We start from the raw sequence: 12,923 nt of genomic DNA on the forward strand, positions 1-12,923 counted from the left end.
TTGTGTTTCAGGTCAATTGTATTGTTATAGTTTGTATCTAAATTCCAATAAAGGCTTTTGCTTCCTAAACACTGGTGTTATTGAAAAAATGCTGAGCCTTAAGAATTTTGGCACTACCCTCTCACCAGACCATGGGATCCTGGTCCTTTCATCTTGCTTTTTGTCATCCATCCACTGTATAGTTCTGCTCTACCACACATTTTTTTAATCATACATTGGCCCATCACACAATGCAAAACATAATAATGCATTAAATTTCTTAAATTATTGAGCCCAAAGAAACCCTTTTTCATGAATTGAGATCACAAGTACTTGTGACAGAAAGCAGACTAGTAAAACTGTCAACATTTGCAGGACTGAATACGAACCTAAAACAATAACCGAAAAGAGCCTCTAATGCATTGATTCTTATAATGTTTATCAAACATAAGCTAATCAATTTAGTTCCCAACACAGAAGATATATAACAAATAACATATAACATGCATATCAGATATTTAAATCACAATTCATAATAGTAGTAAAAGTATAGTTATGAAATAGCAATAAAATAATTTTAAGGTTGAAGATTACCACTCCAAGAACTGCATTAAAGCCTTAGGAAGTTTGAGATTCACATGTTTAGTATTAAATCTATGACATAGTTCCTTCTTTTAACAGAGGATAGGTGAGTTGTTATACTAAATTACTAAGTCCTTGAAAATAAAAACACATTGATTGTTTTCTTCATGTCGGTGATTAAGTCAAAATAGCCATGTCGTATTTATAGTACTAATCATTGCTATTATACATGAATGCTGATAATGTTAGATGATATTTAATTTTATGCTCTTTAATGGCATACCTTTAAATATTCTTAGTTATATACCAATTTTTTATTAGAAAAATTGTAAAAAATGTAGCTCATACAACAACCACATTTTTGGTGCAACCCTGAGTTGGAAGTAATGATAGGCTAGACCATATTGATTTGGTAACATTTTTCTATTTCAAACTGAAATGCCTATTTTAACAAGCTTATTTGCATTTTAATTACTAGGTAGTATGTCATGTTTTAAAGAGTTTGAAATTTTTAAGTCTGCATAATTAATTTAAAGTCATGATAGTTTCAGTCTACAGAAGAGAGATAAAAAAATATCATATTTCCCACTTTTGTAATGTAGAAATGCTGAGGGACAATGTTCTGTGCCCTGTCAATTGTATTTTAATAAAATGCAGATTGGCCATTAGCCAGGCAGGAAGTATAGATGGGGCCATCAAGCAGGAAGTAGAGGTGGGGCGATAAGAACAGGAGAATGCTGGTAAGAGGAAAGGTCAGTCTGCAGTTGTCATCTAGAGAAAGAGGAAGCAAGATGAGACTGCCTCACCAAAAAAGGTACCAAGCCATGTGGCTAACATAGGCAAGAATTGTGGGATGATATAAGTTATAAGATTAATAAGAAGCCTGAACTAATAGGCCAACCAGTTTATAATTAATGTAGACCTTTATGTGTTTCTTTGGAACTGAATGGCTGTGGAACCCCGTGGGACAGGAACCTCTGTCAACAGAGAAAGAAGATTAAATTTGGCTGTTGCTTGACTTCTTTCATTCTTCATCTCATATTTAAGAGCAAAATGTACAAATTTTGACAAAAAGAAGGGAAAGAAGAAACAAGGGAGGGAGAAAGTAAGGAGTAAGAGAAATGAGAAAAATGCTAAAAATGGTAAAGTTATATTAGCTTGCCAAGACTATGACAGAACATTACCAAAACTATGTACTTTAAAACACCAAGTATATATTTTTCTACAGTTTGATAAGTGAGAAGTCTGGTGACATAGGCTTAGACAGGTGTAAGATCAGTCCCTAATATCCAGAGGAAATTTCCTTTTTCTTTTATCACCTTTTTTCAGTTCAACTGCTCCTAGGCTTTCAAATGCCTTGCAGAAGTCTCCCAGTTTCTGTCCAGTCCTTATACTTCTTGGATATCTGGTCTCTTACAAGGACATCAGTGGTGTTGAGTTATGTATTGACCATAAACATTGGTTGAGTTTATTCTAACGTATCTTTCCTGACCCTGTTTCAAAATGTAGATACATTTCAAATTACTAGAATGTAGGATTTCAGAGTAAATATTTGTGAGAGAAATCAACCTATATGACTAGTAATTGTTTCTGAAAAATTAAGGCAGACACAAAGCTTTAAATAGCATAGCTGCTGGTTCACTATAAAACATGAGGGTTTGCTTTTCCAAAAGCCAGAATAATACCATATAAAATAAATTAAGCTAGTAATACCCCAAAATTTCCCAATACACTAACTATAAATTACCATATTGAAAAAAATCTGTTTGAATGATTGTTTGTATTTAGTAAATCCCATGGATTCTCAGGCAAAACAATGATTTGAATAATTTATTTCTTTCTATCTTTAAAATAAAATTAATTTATAAGCATTTTTAAAGGCAGTTTTGAGGAGCTAATGGAGAATATAAAACAGACTTTTCATGGAAAAGACTCAGATGGAAAAAAACAAAAACAAAAGAAATGGAACACTAGCAGAATTATAGCAGAGGAAGGGAGGACATTTCCCCACCTCACACCCAGGTCACTATAAACATCTATAGATAGATAGATCAGAAATATACTATCTTTTTAGTACTTCCTGTTCAATTTTGGTGACAAGAAAATTGTAACACCCAAAAGTACCTGTATGTGTATTTTCTTCAATAACAATGAGAACAGAAGAAAAATAGAATGACACAGATTATTGTACTAATTTTTTTGAGAAAATTTTTGTTTTTATCGTTAACTTATATCACATTGGGAATAATAGAGGACCATATCTTTAACTTGTTCCTTATATCACATTGGGAATAATAGAGGGCCAAAACATGTCTATAGCAGAGTGTGCATGCTTCTCTGCAATTTGAAAAAAAAATCTGTGAAGAGTGTCTCATTAAACACAAATAGATCCTACTTATATGATGCAGAAACCATTGTCAGGATAAAATGGACCAAGAGAAACTTAAATGCATTTCTGCAATGATCAGAAACAGAGAAGGTTGTCTAACACATAAATATGCCTCCAAGAGAAATAAAAACCTGGAGTTTTGCTCTGTCCAACAACCAATACTGGCTGTTTCTCTGGTGACCCCTGCCTCTGTACTCATCCCCTTTGTGTATCTTTTGAGGTTTGAAATGGCTGAAAGAGATGCGGCTGTTGTAAGTTCAGCAAAATATCCATTACTCTCCAAAACTTTTATTTCTTGTGTTTTATTTCTCCAAATGTTTATGAAGTTCTCATGACATTACTAATGGCATTCTTTCTAAGCACATTATTGGCATTATTTAGTAAAATATATCATGATGCTATTTTTATATGCCATCAGTCTTTTTAACAATTCTCACACTTTATAATTTTTATGTCCTAAACTACTATTGAATCATGTACTAAATTATATTACAATATTGTTATATTATCGATTTTTGTTATCATTACCTTTTAAAGACTTAAATACTATATATATATATATATATATATTATATATTACAGAGCAAGGAGTTTCACAAAGATCATTCACCCAAATAATGTTCAGTGTAGTGAACTTTAGCAATGAATGAAGTTTGATGTGATAAACAATGGTTCATTACTAAGTAGCGCTAGGCTGGCCTTCTGACACATATGACCAATTCTTCAATTTTTAAATGTTTCTTCTGTAGGTTTGTACGCAAAACATTTTTTTGAGATTCCACTTTGTTCAAAGACCCTAGTAGATACTTTCATTAATATAAAACATAAAGTATTTAGCCTCAAATTTTCAAGCTTTTATGTCTAAAGATTATGCTTATTTGCAGATTTTCCCATTCTTCAACCAGTGGAAATACAAGCTTACTACAAAATAGAAGGGAGAGCATTGCAGCCATTGCTACAGCCTATAAATATAGCAATCTTGATGTGAGACTAACACCCTATGGCTGATATCAATCAGCAAGCTCCCGAGCTCAAAACAAAACCATGGTTTTTATTAGCTAATTGCTTTTAACCTTCCCAACTGTGCATGCCTATTTCATAACTGCTCTTTGATTTAAATTGTAAGCTTATGGTCCAAGGCTTATATCTTTGGGGAAATGTGGTGGTACAATTCAGTCCTTAGCTCTATTACAATTAGAAGGTGCGTTTTAAGAAATTGTTTTCCTAAGATCAGAGAGAGAGAGAGAGAGAGAGAGAGAGAGAGAAGGAGAGAGAGAAAAAGGGAGGGAGGGAGGGATGGAGGGAGGGAGGGAGGAAGGAAGGAAGGAAGAAAAAGGTAAATAACTTATAAATACCTGTACCTTCATATACAGATATCTATCTTTAAAACACCGGAGAATAATTCTTCAGACATTAAAATTGGATTCTTGTTTTTGTGTTCTAACATGATATGTTCTGAGAAAACACCCATTACTGACACTATTGGAATGAGAAAAGAATTAGTACAGAAAAATCAGACTTCATTTCCTTTAGTGGTTACTGTGGGCAAATCTATCTTACAGAAAAAATAGATTTAAAATAGAATTTGTAATGATGCTTACAACTCTGCACTGATCAAAACGAATTGGGTGAAATGATTCATGCATTCTCCTTCATTTTGGTCACAGATAACAGAATTATTTTAATTATTTGTAATATTTTCTAGGTTAAATTTATTCATTTATACAACATGAAATTTTGTGAACTCTCCAGTGATCAAAAAATAAAATTTAAAATTTCTGACACTCACGGACATTTGTTTTTAAGTAGAAGTGTTTTAAAAACCAGTTCTGGGCTAGGAACAGAGCTCAATGAAGTAGTTGATCACATTCTTAGCAAACACAGGCCCCTGACTTCAGTCTCTAAAACGCATGCTGTCAAAGTTAAAGAATGGCTAGATGGATACAAATTCTTCAACTTTGATAGCATTTCAATATTAAACTTCCCTGAAATAATGACCTAAGAGGAAGGTTTCTTTCTTTACCACTTTAATTCAAGGCACCTGGAGTCCTTTAGTTTAACAACTTTTAAAATTTAATGATTATTTTAATACTATATACTATGCCTTTTGTTTATCCATAGCCCCAACTTCAAATAAAATAAAATTTTTATATTCTTTTGTTTGGGTTTTTTCTTTTAATGATTTGTGATTTTAAATATTTTAAACTTTAAAACTTTTATGTATTTTAAAAGGCTGCTATAAATAGAAAAATGATTAGCAGATATCTATTAAGTGCTTGCAAAATGGCTATCTGTGTGATTATGGAAAATAATAGACTTTCACCTCTAAAGTTCAAGAAGATTTGCATCAAATTTTAGAGAATTACAGAGGTACCTATGGGAGCAAATCCCAAGAGAATACTTCTCCTTTGTATAAATCCTCCCTGACTTAATTTATCAGACTCATTAGCTCAAATTCATCTCTACCAAGAAGCACAATGGATGCTCCCCCTAGGTGTTAGATGCTGCATTTTTATGTTCCTTGGGAATGAAATGGACAATGAGCACATGGTCAAACACTAAAAGAATAAAATGAAAAAGTGGAACAGTTTGAATTTGGCATTGGAGAAATTTTATGAGAGTTTTAATCTGAAATCATGATATTGTTAATTTGGCTGATGGATGGGAAATAGCAATGCCATTTAATGACCTTTAGTAATATTAGAAAGTATAATCAAAATGAGTGCTGGCAATTTCAATCACATATATAAATGGTGGTGGTGGTACACACCTGTAATATCAGTACTCAGGAGGCAGAGGCAGAGGCAGGTGGAACTCTCTGAGACCAACCTGGTCTACACAATTGGTTCCAAGTTGGCCAGGGATTCACAGAGAAACCCGGTCTCCATAAATCACAATCAAAAAAAAAAAAACCAGAAAACAAACAAACAAAAAATAACCAAACAAGCAAACACACAAAAAGAAAAAAAAACAAACAAAACAAAACAAAACAAAACAAAAACAAAAAGGAAGAACAAAGAACTCTTCAATTACACAATTGGATAATTATTTCAGCACTTTTAATATGAATTTTCTATCTCCTTCCCACTAACAAAAGAACAAATTGCAAGTGAAGTAAAGACAAAAAATATTACAAAACCCAACATCTTGCTTGGCCAAAAGTCTTTAAGTAAGGATATCATAAAAATGCCTTATCATGTTTATTAAACAAGACACAATATACAATTAAAAATTTAAAGACGTTTGATCAGTTTGTTAGAAATATATAAAAAAGTTCTAGAATATCAAAAATAACTATATTCAAGAAACATGAAATTAACATAACATAACTCAAAATTATAGGCTTCTTTTCACGTGGAACAATAAGCAGGGACAGAAACCTATAAAAGGAATTAATTTTATGTGATCTCATGATGCCAACTAGTATAAAAACCTTATGAAAGAAAACTGTGAATATTAATAAATGACAGTACTTTTCAAATGAATTTGAAGGTATTTTATACCAAAATAGCTTTTCCTTTGCACATGTGTTTCTGGGTTTCTGAAGAAATATAACAATGTGAAAAAGAGACATTCTCCCTGCGCCAAAAAGATGGCAGCTGCTCTGATACTTAAGTAGGAGTTAAATTTACATTTTGGAACTAGGTTCTTAAATTATAAAGTAGATTATAAGCATGCCTCCAAGCCTTCTTCTTTTATTACAGTATCCTTACATAGAAGCCATCGTGATTCTGATGGCAGAGATTAGCTTGAGTAGGTGGCACTGAGTTAATTCACATACCCGTTGCCCTGGGATACCTAAATTTAAGCTGCCTATTCTTTCTTAGGGCAAGAAATAAAAATAAAGTGTGCCATTTTCTTGATGCTGTGCATTTCAAAACCTAGACTTTGTCTATTTCGTCCAATTATTCACTTTCTTCTCTATAAAAGAGGTTTCATGCTTCTAACTTTGGTGGAGCATCAAGGAAGTTGGGGTGTTTGTTGAACACAGCTTTGGCATTAATGAACTGGGTATGTAAATTCTTAATAGGATGTGTAGTGACTTCCAGTTCATTCACTCAGTTCAAAACATTCAGAGGTATAGCATTCAATAACTACCAGTGGCATACAAACAAATCTGCATACATATCACCAAGACCTTGAAAACAGGAATTGGATTTTTATATGATTAACTTGTCTCTTGAGATGTTTATAGAGGGGTTTTCCAGTGCTGATTCCCAGTGAAGCAAAGACAAATGTCAGTGTTATGTCTTGCATTGACTTGTAGTATGATGTAGCCAAATGTACAAGTTGATATTTCCGAAGAAATGTTTCCAAATAAAGAAAGCACATCTTTGTATTTACCCTCAGAGATTTGCTTAATTGAAAATATTAATTAGAATTTTTGAGTGAATTCATGTTTATAGACACAAATCCTAAGGATTTATTAGCTAATGCCTCTCCCAACATACTTAGTTTAGTGTTATTAACACACACACACACACACACACACACACACACACACACACACAGGAGATGACTAGTTGTATCTTGCAATGTTCCAATTAAAATGGGTTGAGGAGTTAAAAATGTAACTCCCGGATATCATGTTGGATTTAAGTCAACATGCACTTTGCACTTTTAAAAAAAGAAAAAAAAAACTATCCACAGGAAATTCTCTTGTGCTCTCTGACAGCTTGTGATTAGGTAAAAAGAAAACAGAGAAAATATCATCCGAAGCTGCTTGGCCTTTTGTGCAGAGCTGTTGTCAGTACTGTTAACCAGTTTGCACTTGTATGATCAGCAATTGCAGCAGTGCTGCATAAAGTAGATTCAAATGACAGATGTGTATGTAAAACAGAGCTCTGAGTGTCTCTTCCTGTGCCCTCTTCTTAAAGCTTCCTCTCAGGGCTTCCTGTCTCTATGGTAACAACATCACTGTGATGCTGCCTCAAGTGTGTTTTGAAAGCTGTTTCAACCTGAGAAGGAAGCACATGGCAGAACTGCCTGCATTGCTGCTTATGCCAGATTAATTTTCTAATGAAAACTACATCTTGCTTATTACTGGTCAAAAGTATGTATTATTTCTTTTATACTATCTGTTTTCCTCCTCCATGGCTGGATCCAGAGGATGGACATCTGCAAGGAAAAAAATATTTTCTCTTTTGATGTAACTTTAGAAGTGACATGTTATTATGTTTAATTTTGTCTATTAGGAAAGAAAAGCACAAGTTATGCCCAAGAGATGTCCATACAGGCAGTTTGTGGCTCTCTTCCTTGTAAGTGCTATTGCATGGCAGCAAATCATGAAAAACCTTTACAGCTTTCCAGTAGGAAATGAAATCTGTCAGAGAAAGTAAATATTTGTCTTTCTGTAATAAACTGTGTGCATTATTCATTTCTTTGTTGTTTTAATGCGATCTACTGTTTTCTAGAGTCTTTGATACATTCCCACTCTGTTGAGATGACCCAGCATCTAAGTTTAGATGCTGAAGTAAAAATCAAAAGCAACAGTGCACATGCATTCCTGTTGGAAAGACAACTAAATATGCAAAGGAGCACAGGGGGAAACTGAACATGCTAGTATCCAATTTAGGATTCAGAAACCAGCCTTGCCTTTCTTTATATGCTTCTATAACACACAATTCCAACATCTTCATGCCCTGAGGCAGGGCACAAGTGCAAGCACAAGCAAGCACATACAAACTCACAGCGAATAAGCAAAATTTTCCAAAACAATTTGCCAGGGGACCAAAAGCACAGTAACTAATGACATCCACTCCAATCACAATACACCAGCAGTGACTGCCAGTTTCAAAAGGACCAACCAAAAATGTTCCACTGGCAGCTTAATTTCCCTAATGCCATAAAACCCTCAACTCTTTTACAATAAAGATCTTTTACATAGGAATCTTTCAGGGACCTTCATTGCCTCCATGTCTCATGTCTTCTCACCACTTGCCACCCCATCCACCCTTCCCCCACCCCCAGAAATGGGAATTGCACAATAGACATCAGCAACCACTACAACTCGTGCCCAGTATGAATGGACTTTTTTTTTTTCTTTTCTAGCTTTTTGGGTCCTCCTTACCCTGTTTTGGGCATTTTTCTTTCTCACTTGCTGCTCCCGCTACTGTGTACGTCCCGGCTTTCCGCAGGCACCTTGAATTCACCCCCTTTGGCTGTATTCGGTGAGCTGACCCCTATTTTCGTTTTCTAAGCCCTTGATGAGTTGGGGCTTTTTTCCATATCCCTACATTTTCTTTTATTTGTTCTCCTGGTTAAGAACTCTCCATCGTGACTCGGTTTATCCCAGTGCCTCCACATAAGAGCCGACCACCTAGGGAGGCAGAACCAATAAAGGACCCTCAGACTGGTCCTTTTCACCCAGAGACACTGTGTGAGGACAGAGACGCAGCCTAAGGAAACGCGGAAGTCCCTCACCATAAGCAGTGCACTCGGTCTGCAAACAATACTTTCCCTTCCATCCTTGTCCTTATGCAACTGATGTTTTTTGCACGAGTAACCCACAGGATAGTCTGAAGGCTCTCTTGCTTTATGGGAAGTCCCGAGCACTATTCGGAGCATGGGACTGTTGGACTTCCTAGTCTAGTCTCTCTTCTCAACTAATCCAGTTAAGTGTCATCAGGGTGGTGGCCGGTCTCTTAATTCACAGAAAGGCTTTTGCCTATATCCGCTTTCCCTTCTGGGATGGGAGCATTCTCCTCAGAAGGTGGCTTCATCCACTAGTTTGACCTTGAAACGAACGTGGCGACCTAGATGCAGTTGTTGCCGTGCACCTGGTGACTTCTGGCTGCTTTCTTTGTTGGCCCTTCACAGGCTTACCTTGTCCTCCTCCTAAGACCCATCATGAATGATACCCATTTCCCGGATGATGGGGTCTTCTCTTCTCTGCCAGCGCTGCCACCACTCCCTCCCTCAAGTTGACAAGAGATCTGGGAGTCCATGCGAGCGCTGATGCCCTAGATCTTGCCCGCTTTTTCACCTCTACCAGGCCTCACACCCACAATACGCAGAACCTGGACAGAAGCCCATTTTCCGGCAGTTTTGCTGAGTTATTCTGGCAGTACCTCAAAGCTGAGCCTCTGGCTCACTCTTCCCAACTGCCTTGGCCCCATTGAACCATGGTGTGGAGATTACACCACCATATGACTTTGTCCCTTGACAGCTACATTGTGGGCGGGCCCCTGACGGTTTTGGGACCATCTCTGTCTTCTGAGGACATAGTTGGCCCCTTCCTCCCTCAGTTTTTTTCCTACTCTACACTGTACCCAAATGCAAAGCTCAAGAAGTGCTTTCCCCTCCACTCTGTGGCTTAGTCAGTCAGAGGCTTTGTATGAAGCATCCTGCAGTGGAGAGTGGGCATTGATGCTCCCTCCCCAGCTGGACCTCTGGAGACCACATCAGGCCCTCCAGTCCTAGATGGAAACAGCAACTCCAACTCCTCTGGTGGTGCTGGTACAGTTGGTAGGGTATTGATTAGTGATGGCACATTCCCTGGGGAGAGATGGACTCACTGCTTTAAGAGGACAAGACTGAGTAGTGGAGGGGGAACCTTGAAAGACAGAGCAGGAATGGTACAGAGAGAAGAGATTCTCGGTTTTACGTGGGCTGAAGAAGGTGTCCCTGACCCAGCAGGAGTGGGTTATGGAGAAGGGGTGACTGGACTGACCTCAGAGGGAGGAGGGTAGCCTCAGAGGAAAAGTGTTGCCTATTGCTCCAAAGTGAAGGAGGAGGAGAAAGTCCTTTGCTGTTCTTTGTACCACCCAAGGCATCCCATTCCCGGCTCAGCATTCCTATACCACTAGCACACATAGACCTAGAGAAGCCTGAAAGGGAGAACACATTTGTGGTTAAGGTAGAAGACCCTTCAAAATACATTCTGAAGACAGCTGATGCACTCCATGTGAAGGCCTGGGTGTCTGAAATCCAGGAGTGCCTAAGCCCAGGACCCTGGCCTGCTATCAACCCCCATCTCATTACTCTTCCCCTGGTCCCTGGGACGTCCTCCCTTGCAAAGAATAGACAGCCTGGAGGTGCCCTTACTGAATCATTCAGTGAGTCTGCCCAGCCAGGATCTGCTGTTGGGACCCAGCGAGATTTACAAATGCCTATCACAGAAGGATTATGGGTGCCTTTCCGACCAGCCATCAGCTTCTGTCTCCTCTAGTTCTGCCCCCATTGCTGCCTCTCACTTTGACTCAATGGAACTGCTTCCTCCGGAATTCCCCCTTGCATTTCCATTGAGGAGGGAGTCCCAGCAGGGACAATTCATACCCTCTCAACCCCCTACCCTTGTGTGGATACTCCAGAAGAAGCCACAGGGTCATTCTTGTTCCAGGGGGAGTCAGAGGGTGCTGAGGGGGATCAGTCACTCTCAGAATATCCTTGGTCCCAAGGCATGCTCTCTCAACTCAAGGCTGCCAAGTTAGTGTTAGAAGCAGGCACTGGCTCCCATGGTGTCTTCCTGGTATGTCACAGTGAGACAAGACGTGATAAATATGTCCTCATTTTCAACTTCCTGGGAAAGACCAAGCACATGCTTTTGTCACTGAATGAGAAGAGTCAGTGCTAGGCCCAACATGTGTGATTCCAGTACATTTTCGATATGCTTGAATACTTACTTCTAGGTACATCCCATCCCCATGGGGTCTGGAGGCTCCAGGGATGTCCTTGTCAGTTATGTGCCCTCAAAGTGGCAGCAGGGCCTGGCTCAGGCTGGGAGAAATGCATGGGTGTGATAGAGTGATTGATGCTACCCAAATTCCTCCTATTTTGAGCAAGTACTCAGATAATGCGCCATGCAGCTTCAAACTCAGTATGATTAGTATTCCATGATGAAGACAGTCCTTTACCCCTCAGTTTTTCTCCAATAGTAATCTGCTTATGGTGATGCACCAGAGAACCAAGCTCCTACAAATTTACAATTTGGACTTAATGTCATCCTCAACATGCTTACTGGCCATGGGCAATACATTGGTCCTATCTCACAGTCCATGATTGGACTAAACAACTATTGCCAACAAGTGTCTAACCTAGCCTCCAAGGCCCCCAAACTTTGTATACCCCAGGGTAATGTAGGCTATTCCTGCAATCTTCTTCAACAGGCTGCAGAACCATTTCCTGAATTTTTGCCCTGTATCACCAATGCTATAAAAAGTGCATCCCATCTGGCCCTACCAAGGATATCCTTATTAAACAGCTAACCTGGGAGGGCTCAACAACATCACCCATGATGACATCACACCTATTAGAAATGAGAATATTCATAAATTTGTCTTGGCTGCCTGTGATATTGACACACAGAACTGTCCCATTTCCACCCTTATGGCGTCCATCAATATCTTGGTCAAACCAAACTTGACAAGGATAAAAATCTGCCGCCGCCCCCCCCCCCCCCAAGTGATCATACGTGCTGGGGATGTGGACAGTCTAGCCTCTTACATAGAGATTGTCCGAGTGCTCATCCAAAGACCTGATTGCCAAAGGTCTATCATTAGACACGAGAGTGTAGAAGCTCCCAGCGGGTCCTGATATAAATAACAGACTGGACAATGGCTTCACAACTCTGGTGCATGAAGGTAAGTGGTGTGCCTTGGTTTTCAATGGTTAAGGTAAACTTGTTCTCATCCACTTGGCAGATCTCTTCCATTTCATAAGCATAATATATGTTATTTAAAAAGACAGATTGACTCAATATTGTCATTCTCTCTGATGAAGTTACTTGAACAACAGTAGAAGGAACCTTAGTAGAGATTTTGGTGTCTTGTGAGATAGCTTGAGAGCATTGTGGAATGCCTTTAGATCCTTTTCCAGAGTCACGGTGGCAACAGGGAGTTTCTGGTACTCATTCTGTATGTGCTCAGCAAGCTTTCTGGGACAGTCTATGAAAATAAGCCATTAGCTGCCCCTCTGGACGATCAGCAATCACTCATGGTACTTGGTTTAATCTCTTACCCAGTAGTTGCAGTTA

The 12,923-nt window shown here is 38.3% G+C and overlaps 1 pseudogene; it reads left to right on the top strand.

The window, feature by feature from the left end:
* Positions 1-9,799: 9,799 nt before the first annotated feature.
* Positions 9,800-11,745, top strand: LOC121440540 (annotated as a pseudogene).
* Positions 11,746-12,923: the final 1,178 nt, after the last annotated feature.

This window comes from Microtus oregoni, unplaced genomic scaffold (assembly GCF_018167655.1).
Source record: "Microtus oregoni isolate MIOR12 unplaced genomic scaffold, Mior012 000068F_ref0000429, whole genome shotgun sequence".
Classification (NCBI taxonomy): Eukaryota; Metazoa; Chordata; class Mammalia; order Rodentia; family Cricetidae; genus Microtus; species Microtus oregoni.